This window comes from Miscanthus floridulus, chromosome 1 (genome assembly GCF_019320115.1).
Source record: "Miscanthus floridulus cultivar M001 chromosome 1, ASM1932011v1, whole genome shotgun sequence".
Taxonomy (NCBI): Eukaryota; Viridiplantae; Streptophyta; class Magnoliopsida; order Poales; family Poaceae; genus Miscanthus; species Miscanthus floridulus.
Window position 1 is genome coordinate 172,570 of NC_089580.1, and position 16,015 is coordinate 188,584.

The 16,015-nt window shown below is 41.5% G+C and overlaps 1 pseudogene; it reads left to right on the plus strand.

Moving 5' to 3' along the window:
- The first annotated feature begins 4,692 nt into the window (after nt 1-4,692).
- On the plus strand, nt 4,693-12,084 carry LOC136510983 (uncharacterized; annotated as a pseudogene).
- The last annotated feature ends 3,931 nt before the right edge of the window (nt 12,085-16,015 follow it).

Below are 16,015 nucleotides of genomic sequence, written 5' to 3' on the forward strand. Positions count from 1 at the left end.
GAGGGCGTCGTGGGGGGGAGGTCAGTTATATTGGCCAGTTGGACACCCCCGGTTTGGAGGGACTGGAACGTCGTCTGGGTCCCACCTGTCGGTATCTGTAGCTCGTCTCCACCCCCCCGCGTCGGTTATGCATGGACCAGGTGTATCTACAGCCTCGCTGCTGCTGCGGTTTCCATTCCGTTCCATGCCATTCGGCGCTGGAACCGCAAGTGGAAACTGTGCTTCAGTTCATAATCGTGGAGCCATGGGCCAGTACAAGATTGGAGCGTAGACATGATGTCTGCAGGTGGGGCCAACAGAGACCTGCAGGTGGGGTACGCCAACGTTGGGCTGTCCTCCTCGTGCCTCGGCTTTTTTTTCATGTACTGATGCGATTCTCATGTAGCACACTGATTTACAAATATAAAATAATAATAATCACCTTTTCAAACATTGTATAGTATGTGCAACCAATTTTTGGTTTGTGCCTCAAATGAAGAAGAATACAACTTTTGCAGTGCTATATAGTTCAACTCAAAATTAGAATCACAAACTCGCAGTAGGTCACAGAAAAGGAAAGAAAGGAAGATATGTTTCAAATTTAATTTAAAACTTTCTCAAGACAACCGAAGGAAAATGCTTAAAAACTAATTTAGTGATGAAAAAAAAGTAAATTAGCAAGAGTCATAATGGCCCTCCAACCTTTTCACGTTCACACTCCTAGCAAGGGTCACTTTCCATAGGAAAATACTTCAAAAAAAATTTATGGAAAAAGGTAAATTTGCAAGTCCTAATGACCCCCAACTTTTTCACTTTCACACTTCTCGCAAGGGTCACTTTCCATTTATAGATATTCATTTCCAGCCAGATAAATAAAAGGAATGTGCATTTGAATGCAAATTAACGTCTCCAACTTGATAATAACTAGTCACAAAAAAAACTTGATAATAACTACTTTCAACACACAAAAAAAAGCCACTTTTAATTGGCAAGCAAACACTTTCCACTTTTGCAATAAACACACATGGAAAAACAACAGACGGTTACAATTACAACTGGAGTAAAACAGAAACACTTCCAATTCAAGATGACAGGACAATTTCTACCTGGTGACACACCCTCCATTTTAAAACGTAGGAGTAGGTTATAAATTTTAGTTTTAGCACAAATCAAACTTCTCTACTTGTATCACATTTATGGAAAAATGCACCAATATGTCTTGATATACAGTGCATTTATTTGGCGCCGTAGATGTTTAATATACATTTCTATAAATTTGATCAAAGTGAGAAACATTTTAACTTATGATGAAACTAAAATAATCTACATTTTTTAATGGCAGTGGGGGTATACTTTTTCCAAAACAAAAACAATATGGCAACTATAGTTTTCTTAAGCATTGTTGTGGCATTTTCCAATATAAATGGTGATACATGAGACATATTTGATCTTTCATTTGCAGCAAGTGGTGGCAATGGACACAACATCTCTAGATGGTAGTAGAACACTAAGAATTCGGTGGTAAGTGTTAACAATCGCCGTAGAGTTCCATCTCCGGCCAATATGCTAGCTTGAGGGGTGCACGTAGTGGAGTACTACCTCCATTCAAGAACACAATTTTCCCTTTTTTTATTATGGATATAAGGATTCTAAAAGGTCACTAGAGTGTACTTTGCCATCAAAATTTCTTACAATATAACATTATTAATTACTACAAATCAATGTCATATTAAAAGGTCTTTGAAATACTAAAATGTCCACATATTTCTATACACTAAACATGCATATGATTTGAGTAATTTTTTAGTCAAAATCTAGAAAATTTGATATTTTGAAATCCTATAATATGCCTAATAAAATGAAGTGAAAATTATGTTCTTGCCCTTGTCTAGTACTTCATTTGTGATTTTGCTCCTGTTTTTCCAACTTTGTTTTTTTTATCATTCTTAATTTGAAATGAATTGTCCGTCTACCACTGCTTTGGATGTCCGTCAGATGCCCAGGAGTAGGGACAAAATTGGTGCTTCATTTTGAAATCACATGAGTAAATTAACAAAGTAGAAAAAACAAGGGTAAAATCATAATTTTGATACAAAATAGGGTTAAAAATGCAAGAGCCCCTAAAAATGGAGAGAGCATTTAGAAGATACTCTCTCCGTCTCAAAATAAATAATTTTCTAAGATCTATTTTTTTTTTAACAAAACAACATTCTAAAAAAATGGGACAATGCCTCCTAATGCGTAAGCTAATTGCCCAATCACAGGTCCATGGAAATGATAATTGCCAAATGCAAGAGATATCCACAGGTAAAGGAAAGGACACGAGAGTACTTTGTTGAGCTAGTTTGATTTTTGCTTGCCGGATTTGGTCAACCAAACTTTCCTAAATTATTATATATGGACATCCAAAAGGTTACTTGTTTGGCCATTGTCACCAATGCTGCTGCCTGCTGGTAAGACCTCTCCACCAATATACGAGCCAAGACGAGCATGCTTTCCAGAGCTGGATGGTCAGGCCTCTTTGCTCACATTTTCCAGCCTAATCTTCGGATTTAATTTGGAACATACTACGTAGATTTGTTATTGCTAAAGTTTTTTTCCCTGCGTATAAGCATGGGCAACGTGGGGTTTGTACGCACTAGAATACGAATCCTCTGCTCGACCAACTTGGCAAGTGGTTGCCAACATTGCCAAGCCATCGTCCAAACCACCGTCGTCGGTGTACAAATTTTCCTTTTGTTTTGTTTACTAAGCCCCCTTGGAAATGCGCAAATGGCAGTAATGATCATGATCCTTCTAGCTAGCGTGCAGTCACATCACATGTAATGTACAGCAAAAGAGATCGTTGCACACACACATATATATCTCTACATTTTACGACATGCCTAGTTTATTTGTTATGCGAAGTTAATTTGGCCTGATCTGCGTGGGCTAACGAACATACGAAGACAGCTGGTGTACACGCGACAGGCCAATTGGTAAGCTGGATGTCGCTTGCCGATGGTCGCATTCCATCGCTACCTAGCTAGCACTGTCACGCTGAAATTATTTATCCTTTTTATTTACATTTGGGTAGCATTAGCATTAGTAATGTTGCCAGGGAGATATTAAATTCTTGTGCTCTTCAGCTATATATATATATATATATATATATGATCAAATGGGAGTACCACCTACCAATAATTCTGCTGATACGATCGAACCCCGCGAGTCCACATGCACAGCCACATGCTCTGTCTGATTTGGACCAACCAACTCCAAGGTAGAGAGTATATATCGTATAGTATGTATGTTTTATGATTTGCGAATAAATAAGGAGAGTGCTAAACTCCACTGTCCACACCAATCTTCACCCTCTCCAATCAAAAGCGAAGACTAGATGAATAGGATGCCTGACTAATGGATGGAGCCGTTGAGCTGTATAAAAAGAGTTTTTTTTTTTGTGAGGGGCACCCGTGGACCCATACGGCTGAAAAGGAGGGGGCCCTTTGGCCCGGTATCCATTTCTTTATCATTTTTTTTGAAAAAAAATCAATTTACCTCCTCAATTTATCGTGGTACTTTTATTTTTCTCCTTGAACTACAAAACTGGTTTTTTTAAAAAAAATCAACTTTTAAAACCGTTTGTTTTTCCAACCTAAGTGGTTTTCATGGTGGTCTTACTGATGTGAGTCCATATGAGAATGGATAAATCGGAGTAAGTTGAATGTTTAAGGAGATAATTCGACTACAAATGTCTTTTTAAAAAGTATCCAAAAATTATAAAAATAAATTTGCAAAAAAAATATCCAAATATTTTTACATGGAAAATTAATATAATTAAAAATAGTAAAATCTGGTTTAATCTTAGAAAATTCATGAAAATTTGTTTTACCTCGAAAAATTAAGAAACTAGTTTTAGATTTTTTTTTTCTAAAACCATGCTCTATTTTATAGTGACTAGCTTGAAATTGTTTGAATCTTGATAGCCTTATTTTGGTGCTTATTTGCTAGTAGAAGCTCTTGTAGGGTGGGCGTTGGTCTCCTGCGTTGGATAATTTTTTAAAATAGCCATGTTAGCCTGCATAGTCGCATGCACCCTGCCGTACATATGGTCCCGATGACGCTCAACTGCACTTCTGCGTAGTTTGGATGATCACATCGACTAATATAATAGATAGCGAGAGCTTCTATTAGCAAATAAGCACCAAAACAAGTCCATAAAAAATTAAACAATTTCAAGCCAGGCACTATAAGATAAAGCGTGACTTTAAACAAATTTTCTGAGATTAAACTAGATTTTAGAATTTTTAATTGCATTAGTTTTTTCCATGTAAAAATATTTAGATAATTTTTAAAACTTATTTTTATGAATTTTTAGATTTTTTTGAAAAATATTTATAGTCCGATTTGCCGACCTCTACATAGTGCCACATCAGCAAAAACACCATCAAAACACATAATAAGATAGGAAAAATACGGTTTTAGAAACTGAGGCCGGGATAGTTGAGCAAGGTAAATAGGACATTCTCATTTTTTCCCCTTCTCCATAAACAGAAACAAAAAAAATGGGCTTCCGCGGACTACGCAATATGGCAAAGAGGCTGGGCTACATCCTTTTTTTTGCTCGTTCATTCAGGGTTTGGCGCATGCTTTGGGCCGGCCCACTTCCTTTTGGACCACTGGGCCAGTCATCTGTAGCTGTCCATCCAAATTTCATGGTAGGCCTGCTAGATGACTTTGCCGTTGCGGGACGTGTGGACGGGCCCAGAACCAGAAGTGATAGAAGAAGAAAGAACACAGCGAGGCCCGTTTGCCAGCAGTCTCGACACCACACCACCGAACTGCATCGCTACTGTGCTCAACGTAAGAGTGCTGGGCGTCTGGGCCCGAGAGAGTGAGGTAAACAAATAAATAAAACTTGTGAAAGGAGTGACATACAAACACCCTGTCAGTCTGTCACCACCACTACAACGTTCATACATACCATGGCCATACACTGTGCAATTGGCAGTCGATCAGAGACTGGTCCTGGCTGGCTACTTATCAGGTTGCCCTGAGCGGCCTGGAGCCGCCGACGGATCACTGCTGCATATTTAGTGCTGCCTGCTTCTCCCTCTCCGTGGTCCGTGGACGGCAGCCGGCAGGCCGGCCGGCCATCATAGGGCACGGTCGGGCCGGCCGTGCACTGCTCCTAAGGCTCCTGCACTAGGATGTTCTGAGCTGTAGGGGACATCCGACCATTACTTGATGCGTCCGTCCGTCGTGAAACTAATGGGAGAATTATCTATTTAACATCGAAATAAATCAGCGTTTTGTATTTGACATTCGAAAATTTAAACTTCCCTATCTGACATCAAGTTAAAATTTCATTTCTTAAATGGCACTGCCGTCCATTTTCATTGGCCGGCTGTTAATTAACTGGTTTGACCGTGTCAGTTTTTCTCCCTATGTCCAATGTACCCTCCTATTAGATATAGAAGACTAAAATTTGGCCGAGCCCCCGGAATCCTAGATCCCGCGACCTTCTTCCCCTTCTTCCCCAGCTCTGTTGTGCCACCGTGCGAGGTTGCCTTGGCTTCACGGCCGGAGCACGAGCAGGCCACCGCGCGGGAAGCCACCCTAACCTCTGCTCGACGAGCCGCGGCCTAGGGAGGGGGGGGGGGGGCGTGGCCTGAGCCGCCGCAGCCGCCTAGCAAGGCTCCTCGACGGTGCACGCGGTGTGGCCTAGGGCGCGCGGTAAGGCGCGGCGGCGCCTCCCGGCCTCTGATTGCGTGTACGGTGCGGCTGCTGCTCCGGGGCGCGGGGGCGCACGCGTGTGGGGCCATCGTGGATCTCGTCCTGTGCTCGCCGGGCTCGAGGCGACACATGGCGCTCGGAGCAGCGCGCGGGGCCCGCGTTGCGGCAACGGCTCAGGGGGGGGGGCGGTCATGTCTGGGCCTCCAGGCAGGAACCGGCGCAGCTTGGAGCGGCGCGGAGCAGAACAGCTCTGGCCGGCACGGGGCAGAGCAGACGCTACTCGGGGCGGCACGGAGCAGAGCGGCTCGGGGCGGTGCGGCGCTGCTCGGGCAGGCTACGCGACGTAGCTCCGGCCGGCTTGGCGAGGAGCAGAGCTGCTCGGTCCCGTGGCTGCGGCTCGAAGCAGGGCAGCTTCGATGCGGGCGGGCGGGTGGCAGGCTTTTGGATCTACAGCACGGCTACCATCGTGGACCTGCTTTCCTTTTTTCTGATAACATTTTGATGAATGACAAGTTTGAAAAAGTTAGGATTGATGTGGGCTATGGCCAGTTCATGCAGGTTAAAAAAATTGTGTGAAAATTATGAATTACATACGTTGACATTTGAAATTTGTCAAAATCTTTTGAATAATAGTCAAATACTTGATGTCAAAATATTTTGGACGAAGGGTAAAATCACAAATAACACTAACAAACCAAGGACAAAAATCACAAATACTCATAACAAACAGGGGCAAAATTACATGGACATTTTTGTCCAATAGTATAAAAGTTAACACCGTTAGAGGAGGATGACGGAATAGGGGCAAAGTGGTGCTTCGTTTTAAAATGATAGGGGTGAATTCACAAAGTTAAAAAAACATGGACAAAATCACAATTTCGATGCAAAATAGGAGTACAAATGCAAGAGCCCCAAATTATAATGTCACCAATTCAAATAACCTTTTATGATTTCTTTATTTGACAACATGTTTATTTATTCTTTCCATATTTGGCACCATGGGTTTCTACTGCAAACAAGGATATTCATGTCATTTTGCCAGCTACTTGATACCGTTACTGTCCTAAATGGACGGTAGTGTCATTTACGAAAGCAAATTTCAATTAGGTGTCAGATAAGAAAGTTTAAATTTTTAGGTATCAAATATAAAACACTGATTTGTTACGGTACCAAATAAATAATTCTCCCCTACTGAATTGCATCATAAACACAGTACGTGCCTGAACGCATGCATGCTAATTAACAGATGTCTCGCGGTCGGATGCATGCTTCCAATAGCTGACATCGGGCACTGATCGCGTTGTGTGCATAGCATCAGCCCGGCTCCTTATGCAGTGCTCCTACGTGCTGTACGTAGACAGGACTGACAGGTGTTTGTCGCATACGAGTCACTCAATCACTCGTATCATATCCACTGGTAGACAACAGGTTCTAATCTTTAGTCCTAGTTATTTTTGGTCCAGGACTAAAAATAGGATTAGTCCTGGTTAGATTAACCAATTAGGACTACAGTTCCCTGTCCCACAGTTAGAGGCGTAGCTTTTGCAGGAGGAAAGCCGGAGGAGACCTTTTGTCCTGATTCATGGTTCAAACTAGGACTAAAGGTTACCCTCCAGTCCTGGTTCAAGCTACCAGCCATGACTAAACTTTTAATACCGGTTGATGGCTCCAATCGGGACTAGAACGCTACCTGTAGCCCGGATTTATACCACAAACCGGGACTATATGTCCCGAGCTATATACTTTCTCCTTCTTCCTTTCTCAGCCCGAGCCATTTCAAGCTCTCTGCCTGCTCTTTGTTCTCGCTTGTGGAAGGAGTTCATACTTGCAGGATTGGTGAATACTTCATTTCTCCATTCATTCTTTGGTTCTAAAGGTTACCAACTTCATCCTCCCATGTTTCATCACTAGCATGACTCATTTCTTAGTCTAGAAATAGAGAAATCTGTGGTTTTTAGATTAAGAATGATGGTAGATTTTTTTATTTATATACCATTTGAGCTCGAAATCACTTGATAGTTTAAATATGAAGATGAAGGAAGTTTATAGTAGTTCATCAAAACTAGTATGCACCTTTCATTGCCTTATTTCATGGTCTAGAAATAGAGAAATTTTTTGTTTTCTAGATTGAAAATAATGGTGGATATTTTTTATTTATATGATATTTGAGCTCAAAATCACTTGATAGTTTACATATGTAGAAGAAGGATCCTATAGTAGCTCATCAAAACTAGTATGCACTTTTCATTGCCTTATTTCATGCATGGTTTAGTAAATTGAGAAATTAAATATTTTTTTAGTATATAGCTCATTTAATTTCATGGTTCACAAAATGAGAAACTTATAGTAGTTGATGAAAATGAGTATAGAGAGTCGTAGATGGCGACTGCTTTCGGACCCTCGGTCTCGCATGGGGTCCCTAAGCGACTGAGGCCAGGCCTCCCTCTCATTGCGTGCGGCAAGTGTGGATAGAAGATTGTGAGGGAATATAGGGTGAAGAAGAAGGGTCCCAACCAAAGGCGCATCTTCTACACATGTCTTTTTTGTCATATTTTGCTATGGTTTGTAGCCATTTTTCATGATGATTTTGATTAAAGTTCTCGATTTATTGTTGTAATTTTAGTGGGATGGCACTGGATCATATGACGGTTGGTACTGGAAGGAAGAGTATGTTGAGCACGTCCAAAAATCTCTTGCAAAGGAGACTGACGTGGCTGATGAGAGTGCACCCATGTATGATGAGGCAGTGAACCGGTAGAAGAATGATCTGTCTATTTTAGTTGGAATTGGTCACGAAATCCTTATTCTGCTGAAGTGCATTGTAGGTTTAGTTTGTTTAGTGCTATTTGGGATTATCTACATTGTATGAAGGCTTTAATAAATTAATGTTCAAGAGTACGTGAAACAGCTGTGTGGTATAGGATATTAATTAATCATGTTGATTGATGGATATTTTGTATCTTTTAATTAACTAACCATGCATGTTGTATAATATGGGTTATTATAAGTTTTTGATATGGTGTACGTCATGTACGTAATGCAGATGAACCGACAATGGATGTACAACGCTGACCACCGCTCCCCAAAGTTCATGAGGGGAGTGCATGATTTCTTAAATGTGGCCAAGGCAAACACGCGGAATGGTTTCATGTGATGCCCATGTGTTCTATGTAAGAATGAGAATGATTATTCTTGCTCAAGGAAAATTCATGAACACCTGTTTACGTTGGGTTTCTTGGCAAACTATATTTGTTGGACTAAGCACGGAGAAAGAGGTGTTATAATAGAAGAACATGAAGAAGAAGAAGGGGATGATGACAACATGATTATTCATGGTTTTGATGAATACGGTGCCTTTGATGATACTACAATGGGGGAACTGAAGAAGAGTTAGCTGCTGAAGAAGAGGTAGCGACAGAAGATGAGCCCGATGATGATCTTGGTCAGGCCATCCATGATGCACAGAGAGAATTCAAAAGTGAGAAGAAGAAGATCAAGTTCGAGTGCATGCTAGAGGATCACAAGAAATTGCTATACCCGACTGCCGAAGAGGGGCAAAAAAGTTGGGTACTACACTAGAATTGCTACAATGGAAGGCAAAGAATGGTGTATCCGACAATAAATTTGGGAAGTTACTGACTATCTCAAAGTAGATGCTTCAAAAGGCAAATGAATTGCCCGCCACTATATACGCAGCAAAACAGGTCGTCTGCCCTCTAGGATTAGAAATCTAGAAGATACATGTATGTCCTAATGACTGCATCCTCTACCGCGGCAAGGAGTACGAGAATTTGGATGCATGCCCGGTATGCCGTGCATCACGGTATAAGATCAGGCGAGATGACCCTAGTGATGTTGAGGGCGTCGGTGACTGTCCTAGGAAGAGAATCCCTACCAAGGTGATGTGGTATGCTCCTATAATACCATGCTTGAAATGTTTGTTCAAAAACAAAGAGCATGTAGAATTGCTATGATGGCACAAAGAAGACCGTAAGGTAGACGATATGTTGAGACACCCCGTGATGGGTCCTAGTGGAGAGCAATCAACAAAAAATTCTTGAAGTTTGCAGATGACGCAAGAAACTTAAGGTTTGCTTTAAGTAAGATGGCATGAATCCTTTTGGGGAGCAGAGCAGCAATCATAACACTTGGCCTATTACTCTATGTATCTACAACTTTCCTCCATGGTTGTGCATAAAGTAGAAGTTCATTATGATGCCAGTGCTCATCCAAGGCCTGAAGCAACCTAGAAACGACATTGATGTGTACTTGAGGCCATTAGTTGAGGAACTTCTACTTTTGTGGAGCAGCACAAGCGTACGTGTGTGGGATGAGTACAAATAGGAACACTATGATCTGCGTGCATTGTTGTTCGTAACAATCAATGATTGACATGCTCTTACTAATCTTTTAGGACAGTCAAACAAGGTATATAATGCATGCACACACTGTTTTCATGACATGAAAGGTATACTTTTGAAAAAATGTTGAAAGGTCATGTACATGGGCCATCGGTGATTTCTTCCATTAAATCACGCCCTAAGAAAGAGAGACTAGCATTTTAAAGGTAAGACAGAGCACCAAACAAAGCCTGACAATCATAGTGGTGAGGATGTATTCAATATGGTCAAGGATGTACAAGTAGTCTTTGGGAAGGGACCTGGCAGCCAACCTATCCTGAATGATGCTAACAGACACGCACCCATGTGGAAGAAGAAGTCCATATTTTGGGAGCTACCCTACTGGCAAGTCATAGAGGTCCACAGCGCGATCGACGTGATGCACCTAATGAAGAATCTTTATGTGAACCTACTAGGCTTCATGGGTGTGTATGAGAAGTCTAAGGACACACTAAAAGCAAGACATGACCTACAGTGTATGAAAGAACAAGAGAACCTACATTCAGAGAAGGTAAATGATGGACGCCCATACTTAAGTCCTGCCAGCTACACTCTTAGCAAAGAAGAGAAGGAAAGCATGTTTGAATGCCTAAACAGCATCAAGGTCCCATCTGGCTTCTCCTCGAATGTAAAGGGGATAATAAATATGGCAGAGAAGAAATTCCTAAACTTAAAGTCTCCTGACTACCATGTGCTTATGACGCAATTGCTTCCGGATGCATTGAAAGGGATTCTACCTCCAAATATATGATTAGCCACCGTGAAACTATGCGCATTCCTCAACGCAATTTCTCATAAGGCAATCAATCGAGCGCATCTAGCAAAGCTACAGAATAACATGGTCTAATGTCTTGTCAGCTTTGAGTTGGTGTTCCCACCATCCTTCTTTAATATTATGACGCACCTTCTAGTTCACTTGATCAAAAAGATTAGTATTCTTGGTCCTGTGTTCCTACACAACATGTTGCCCTTTGAGAGGTTCATGGGAGTCCTGAAGAAATATGTTCACAACTGTGCTCGGCCAGAAGGAAGCATCGTCAAGGGCTATGGAATAGAGGAGGTCATTGAGTTCTGCGTTGATTTTATTTTTAACCTCGACCCGATTAGTGTTCCTAAATCACGGCATGAGGGGAGACTAGGTGGAAAGAGAACACTAGGGAAGAAAGCATATATTGGCAAGGAGGACAATTATTTCCGTAAAGCACACTACATAGTTTTGCAAAACTCCTCCTTGGTGGATCCATATATCGAGGTACATAAGAACATTGTACGATCCAAATTCTCGGGGAGGACTAAAGCCTAGATTACGCATTGGCACATGGAATCTTTCAACGATTGGTTGTGAAAATGATGTTAGGGTGACGAGAGTCTAGATGACTAACTGTACTTGTTGTCTAGGGAACCATCTTGGCATATCCTAACATTCAAAGGGTACGAGATAAATGGTAATACATATTACACAATAGCCTAAGATAAAAGGAGCACCAACCAAAATAATGGTGTCCATATAGATGCCACAAACCTAAATAGGAATCAGGAAACATATTATGACCGCATAGAGGGAATATGAGAATTAGACTATGGACCTTATTTTAAGGTCCCTTTGTTTTGGTGCCAATGGGTGAAGGTGACCGGAGGTGGGGTAACAGTGGACCATCAGTACGGAATGACAACAGTGGACCCCAACAATCTTGGGTATAGAGATGAACCATTCGTCTTAGACAAGGACGTGAATCAAGTTTTCTATATGAAGGACATGTCTACCATACCGAAGAAAGGAAAAACCAACGACAACGGCTCGGATAATGAGCCAAAGCACCACATAGTTCTTTTAGGGAAAAGAAATATCATGGGAATTGAGGACAGGTCTAACATGTCAAAATATTATAAAAAGAATGATGGAATTCCGCCCTTCACAGTAAACAGTGACCCAAACATCCTGCCAAATAATGAGGACACTTCATGGTTATGGCGCGATCATAACTAAAGGACATACGCCAAGAAGAAATTCATTGCTGTTCCCGCTTGATATGGTGATGCATTAGACCTATTATGTAATAATTATGACTTCAAATTTTTTTTGTCGTGTTTTCATATTTTCTATGGTTTAAATGAATTTTCTGCTTGACGGTGGATTTCCCGTGGAGAATGTGTGATGAAAAACCAAATGATCAACGTTAATAAGATGTGAAAACTAATTTCCTGTTGAAAAGCAATAGTTTTAATGATTTTAATCAAGTAGTATATTTTTGCATGGTGCAAATTATAATTATTATTTACACTAGGTTAAATATTTATACGGTAAAACAAAAGAGTTTAGGTTACAAATTTTTGTTGTGTATAATAATGCAAAACCAAGTCCAGGAAATTTTTTATAATTTTTTGGATAATCTTTTATTTACTAGGCAATTAATAACTCTCTGCATATTTATATAAAAGAAATATATAAAAAAGGAAAACTTCTGGAACTGGTAGAAAGCCAACTGCAGCCCACCTTTAGTCCTGGGTCATGGCTAAAAAATTCCTGGGTCATGGCTAAAAATAACTTTAGCCCTAGATCATGGCTAAACCCGGAACTAAAGGTCAGACCTTTAGTCCTGGTTCTTACCATCACCTAGGACTAAAGGTCCTTTCATCTTGAGCCATGGCTTCACCCGTGACTAAAGGTCCCCTAAATATATATCACCTCGTCTTCTTCTCCCCCTCCATAATCTTCATCCTTCGCCCGGGAGCCACCACGCCGCCGTCGCTCCTCATCGGCTCTAGCCGCCTCCAGGCTCCTCTCCCATCTCTCACCGTCTCTGCTGGCGGCCTGGCTTGCACTTCTCCTATCCATGCGCAGTGCCTAGACCTAGATCCATCGCCATCATCCTCGCCCTCACCTAGATCTAATTTGGATCTACCACATCCTCATCGCCGTCATCGATCCTTGTCCTCGTCATCGCCAGCTTTGTCCCCTACTCCACGCGCACGCACGCCTCATCATGCACTCGTTGTCCCCTTCGCCAGAGCGCTCGTCGTCGTCCTCTTTGTCAGAGCCCTCGTTGTTGTCCCCATCGCCGCGCGCTCATCCTCATCATCGAGCTCCTCCTTCGTCCCTGGTGGTTGGCTCTATGCACACACGCGCCTCGTCCTGGCTGGCTCCACGCGCTCATCGTCCTCCACGCTTGTCTTCCTCGATCTCCTCACTGTGCTCGTGCTCATGCTCGTCCTCACCATCGTGCTTGTGCTCGCCGTGCTATATGTCATCAACAGTGTGTGTGTGTATGAGTGTGTGTGTGTGTGCGCATAGAAAAAATATAGAAAAATTAGATAGATTTTATTTGTAGATAAAATAGAAAAATGTAGTAGTTTACCTAAATATAATATATATATATAGAAAAAATGTTGAGTGGATGAATTGTAGAAAAAATGTAGTAGTGTACTACAATATATAGTTGTAGAAATATATTAGAATCTTTGTCACAATTGAAAAGATTGTTTTTATTAGTGCTATGAATTTTTTGGTATATATATCTAAATTTTGATATATTGACATTAATGTTGATATATATCCTAATATCCTGAGCTCCGCTCCAAACCCTAACCCGGTCGAGCTCCGCTCTAAACCCTAACGAAGGCATAAATAATAACCCTAAATTCTATAGTTGTATATATTTGATTCTTCATAATTAGTGTGACATGAATTTTGATATATTTATATACACCAATGTAGATCAGGATATATATATAACCTAATATCCTAAACTCCCTCCTAACCCTAACCCAGCCGAGCTCCACTCCAAACTCTTATATATATCCTAATCGAGTTCTGCGCATGCAAACCCTAACCAGAGCTCGACGTAAATAATAACCCTAAATTCTATAATTATTTAAGTTTAAGCCCCTAGCTCTATCCATTAATTAGCATATGGATGACTAGTGTATGGTTGTCATTTATATATAGTTGTGGTAATTAAGATGGCCGGGCTGCAAGGCGACTACGACCAGAATGAGGCCATGATGAACATTATCAATGCTGGCACTCAATATGGCCCCAACAACTAGGACAAGGTCGACCCGAAGTTCGATAACGACTCTCAATACTTACTAAATTTTGAAGATGAGCAAGAACCTCTTGTGCAAGAAAATCCTGTGCAAGAAAATGCTGGTGAGGTATATTTATAAATAATCTTGCATCTCTTATATATATGAAATTAAACATAATTCCATTAATTCATATATATATGTATTACTAAATCTTTGTGTTTCATCATATGTAGCCCTCTAGATCGACGATGTTGACGAAAAGTGTACGAGGCCCGACAAAATCGTTGGAGGGCCACTACATAATCATAGAAGTAGATCCTAATATCGGCGAACCGCACCTACCAAAAAATAATGTAAAGAAGTTCATAAACCACTGTGGGGTTCTTGTTAGGGATAGGGTCTAGATCAGCGTCCGTGAATGGAAAAAGAGGAAGGATAATCCTCTGATCAGTTTTGTCTCTGAGCGAGAAAAGGAGATTCTTTGGGATTCAGTCACTGCACATTTCATTCTACCAGCCGGTGTAGATTTAAGAAATCTAGTTAAAAGTTGGGCTCTCAAGAAGATGGCCACACAATTATAGACCTAGACGAAGAAGCTGTACACTAAATTTGTCAAGAAGAATCTTAATCCAGATTTATGTGAAAATAGCCCATACAAAAAGATGAGGGACGACTAGTCTGAATTTGTGAGGTACAAGACCTCGGAAGAGGGTGAGGAACGGGTAAGAAGGAACCAACATAATGCGTGACAAAAGTGATACCATCACAAAACTGGATCAGGTGGCTACATGAGTGCCATTCCAAAGTGGCAAAGAATGGAAGAAGACCTGCTTGCTAAAGGGATCAATCCATTTTCAATCGATTAGCCCGAACACTCCAAGAATTGGTTTTTCACGCATGGGGGATCATTGAACCTAGAGACCGAGGAGCCGGTTGTTGGTGGAACAATCAGAGAAGCAGCACAAAGACTTTTTGATATTATAGATGCTTCTGCTAGTGGTGCCTTTGTGCCCAACCGAAAGAAGGATGAGCTCATGTATGCCCTCTAGACTCCTGAACACCCTGGGCAAACAGGAGGCAAAGGGTTGATTTCATGGCGGCATGGCTTCACTGAGGACTCTGCTACCTACAAAAGCCGCCAACAAAGGAAGGATGAGGAGGCAGAGCAGATCCACAAGTTAGGGGAGGCAGTGCTTCAGTCATTGGAGCGAGAGCAGGAGCAAGAACTAAGCATGGAGGCGCGAATGCAAGAGGAAATCAAACGGCAAGTGGCACTACAGTTGAGTAGCCAAAGGCAGCCATCAACATCAGAGCATGCAATCAATATTAGCTCCCCTCAGCTAAGAAGCAGCTGCGCTTCCACTGAGCTCTCATATTGTGATGAAGCATTGCAGCACTTCCCCATGGATGACATCACTGTGCCTTTGATGCCATGTGAGTTGCACATTCCCTTGAGGAATACCAGTGCCACAGTCTTGGTGGCACACGCTATTGTTTCTCCTGTGGTCCCCGACAAGACACCAACAATCTATGGGAATCCAATTCCACTTGGCTATTATAGCGTCTCGGTGCATAGAGTTATCAAAGACTATAGGGAACTATCTCTTGACTTTCCTAGAGGTGATGGGGAGAAAACCCTAGGACAAGCAGAGCATTCATTCGTTTTATGGTGCAAGCGCTATATCATTATTCCTAATGCGATGGCTAGGGTACCATCGCCTCCTCCTTAACTATCTCATTATAGGTGCGGATGAAAGTGAATGAAACAATTTTCAATAATTAATCATTCTCAATCATAACCATTTACTCCCAATCATTTTTGTACTCATAGGTCTCCCAACCTAAGTCCACTTCCATCCCATGATGATCATCAAAGTGCTCTAGACGAT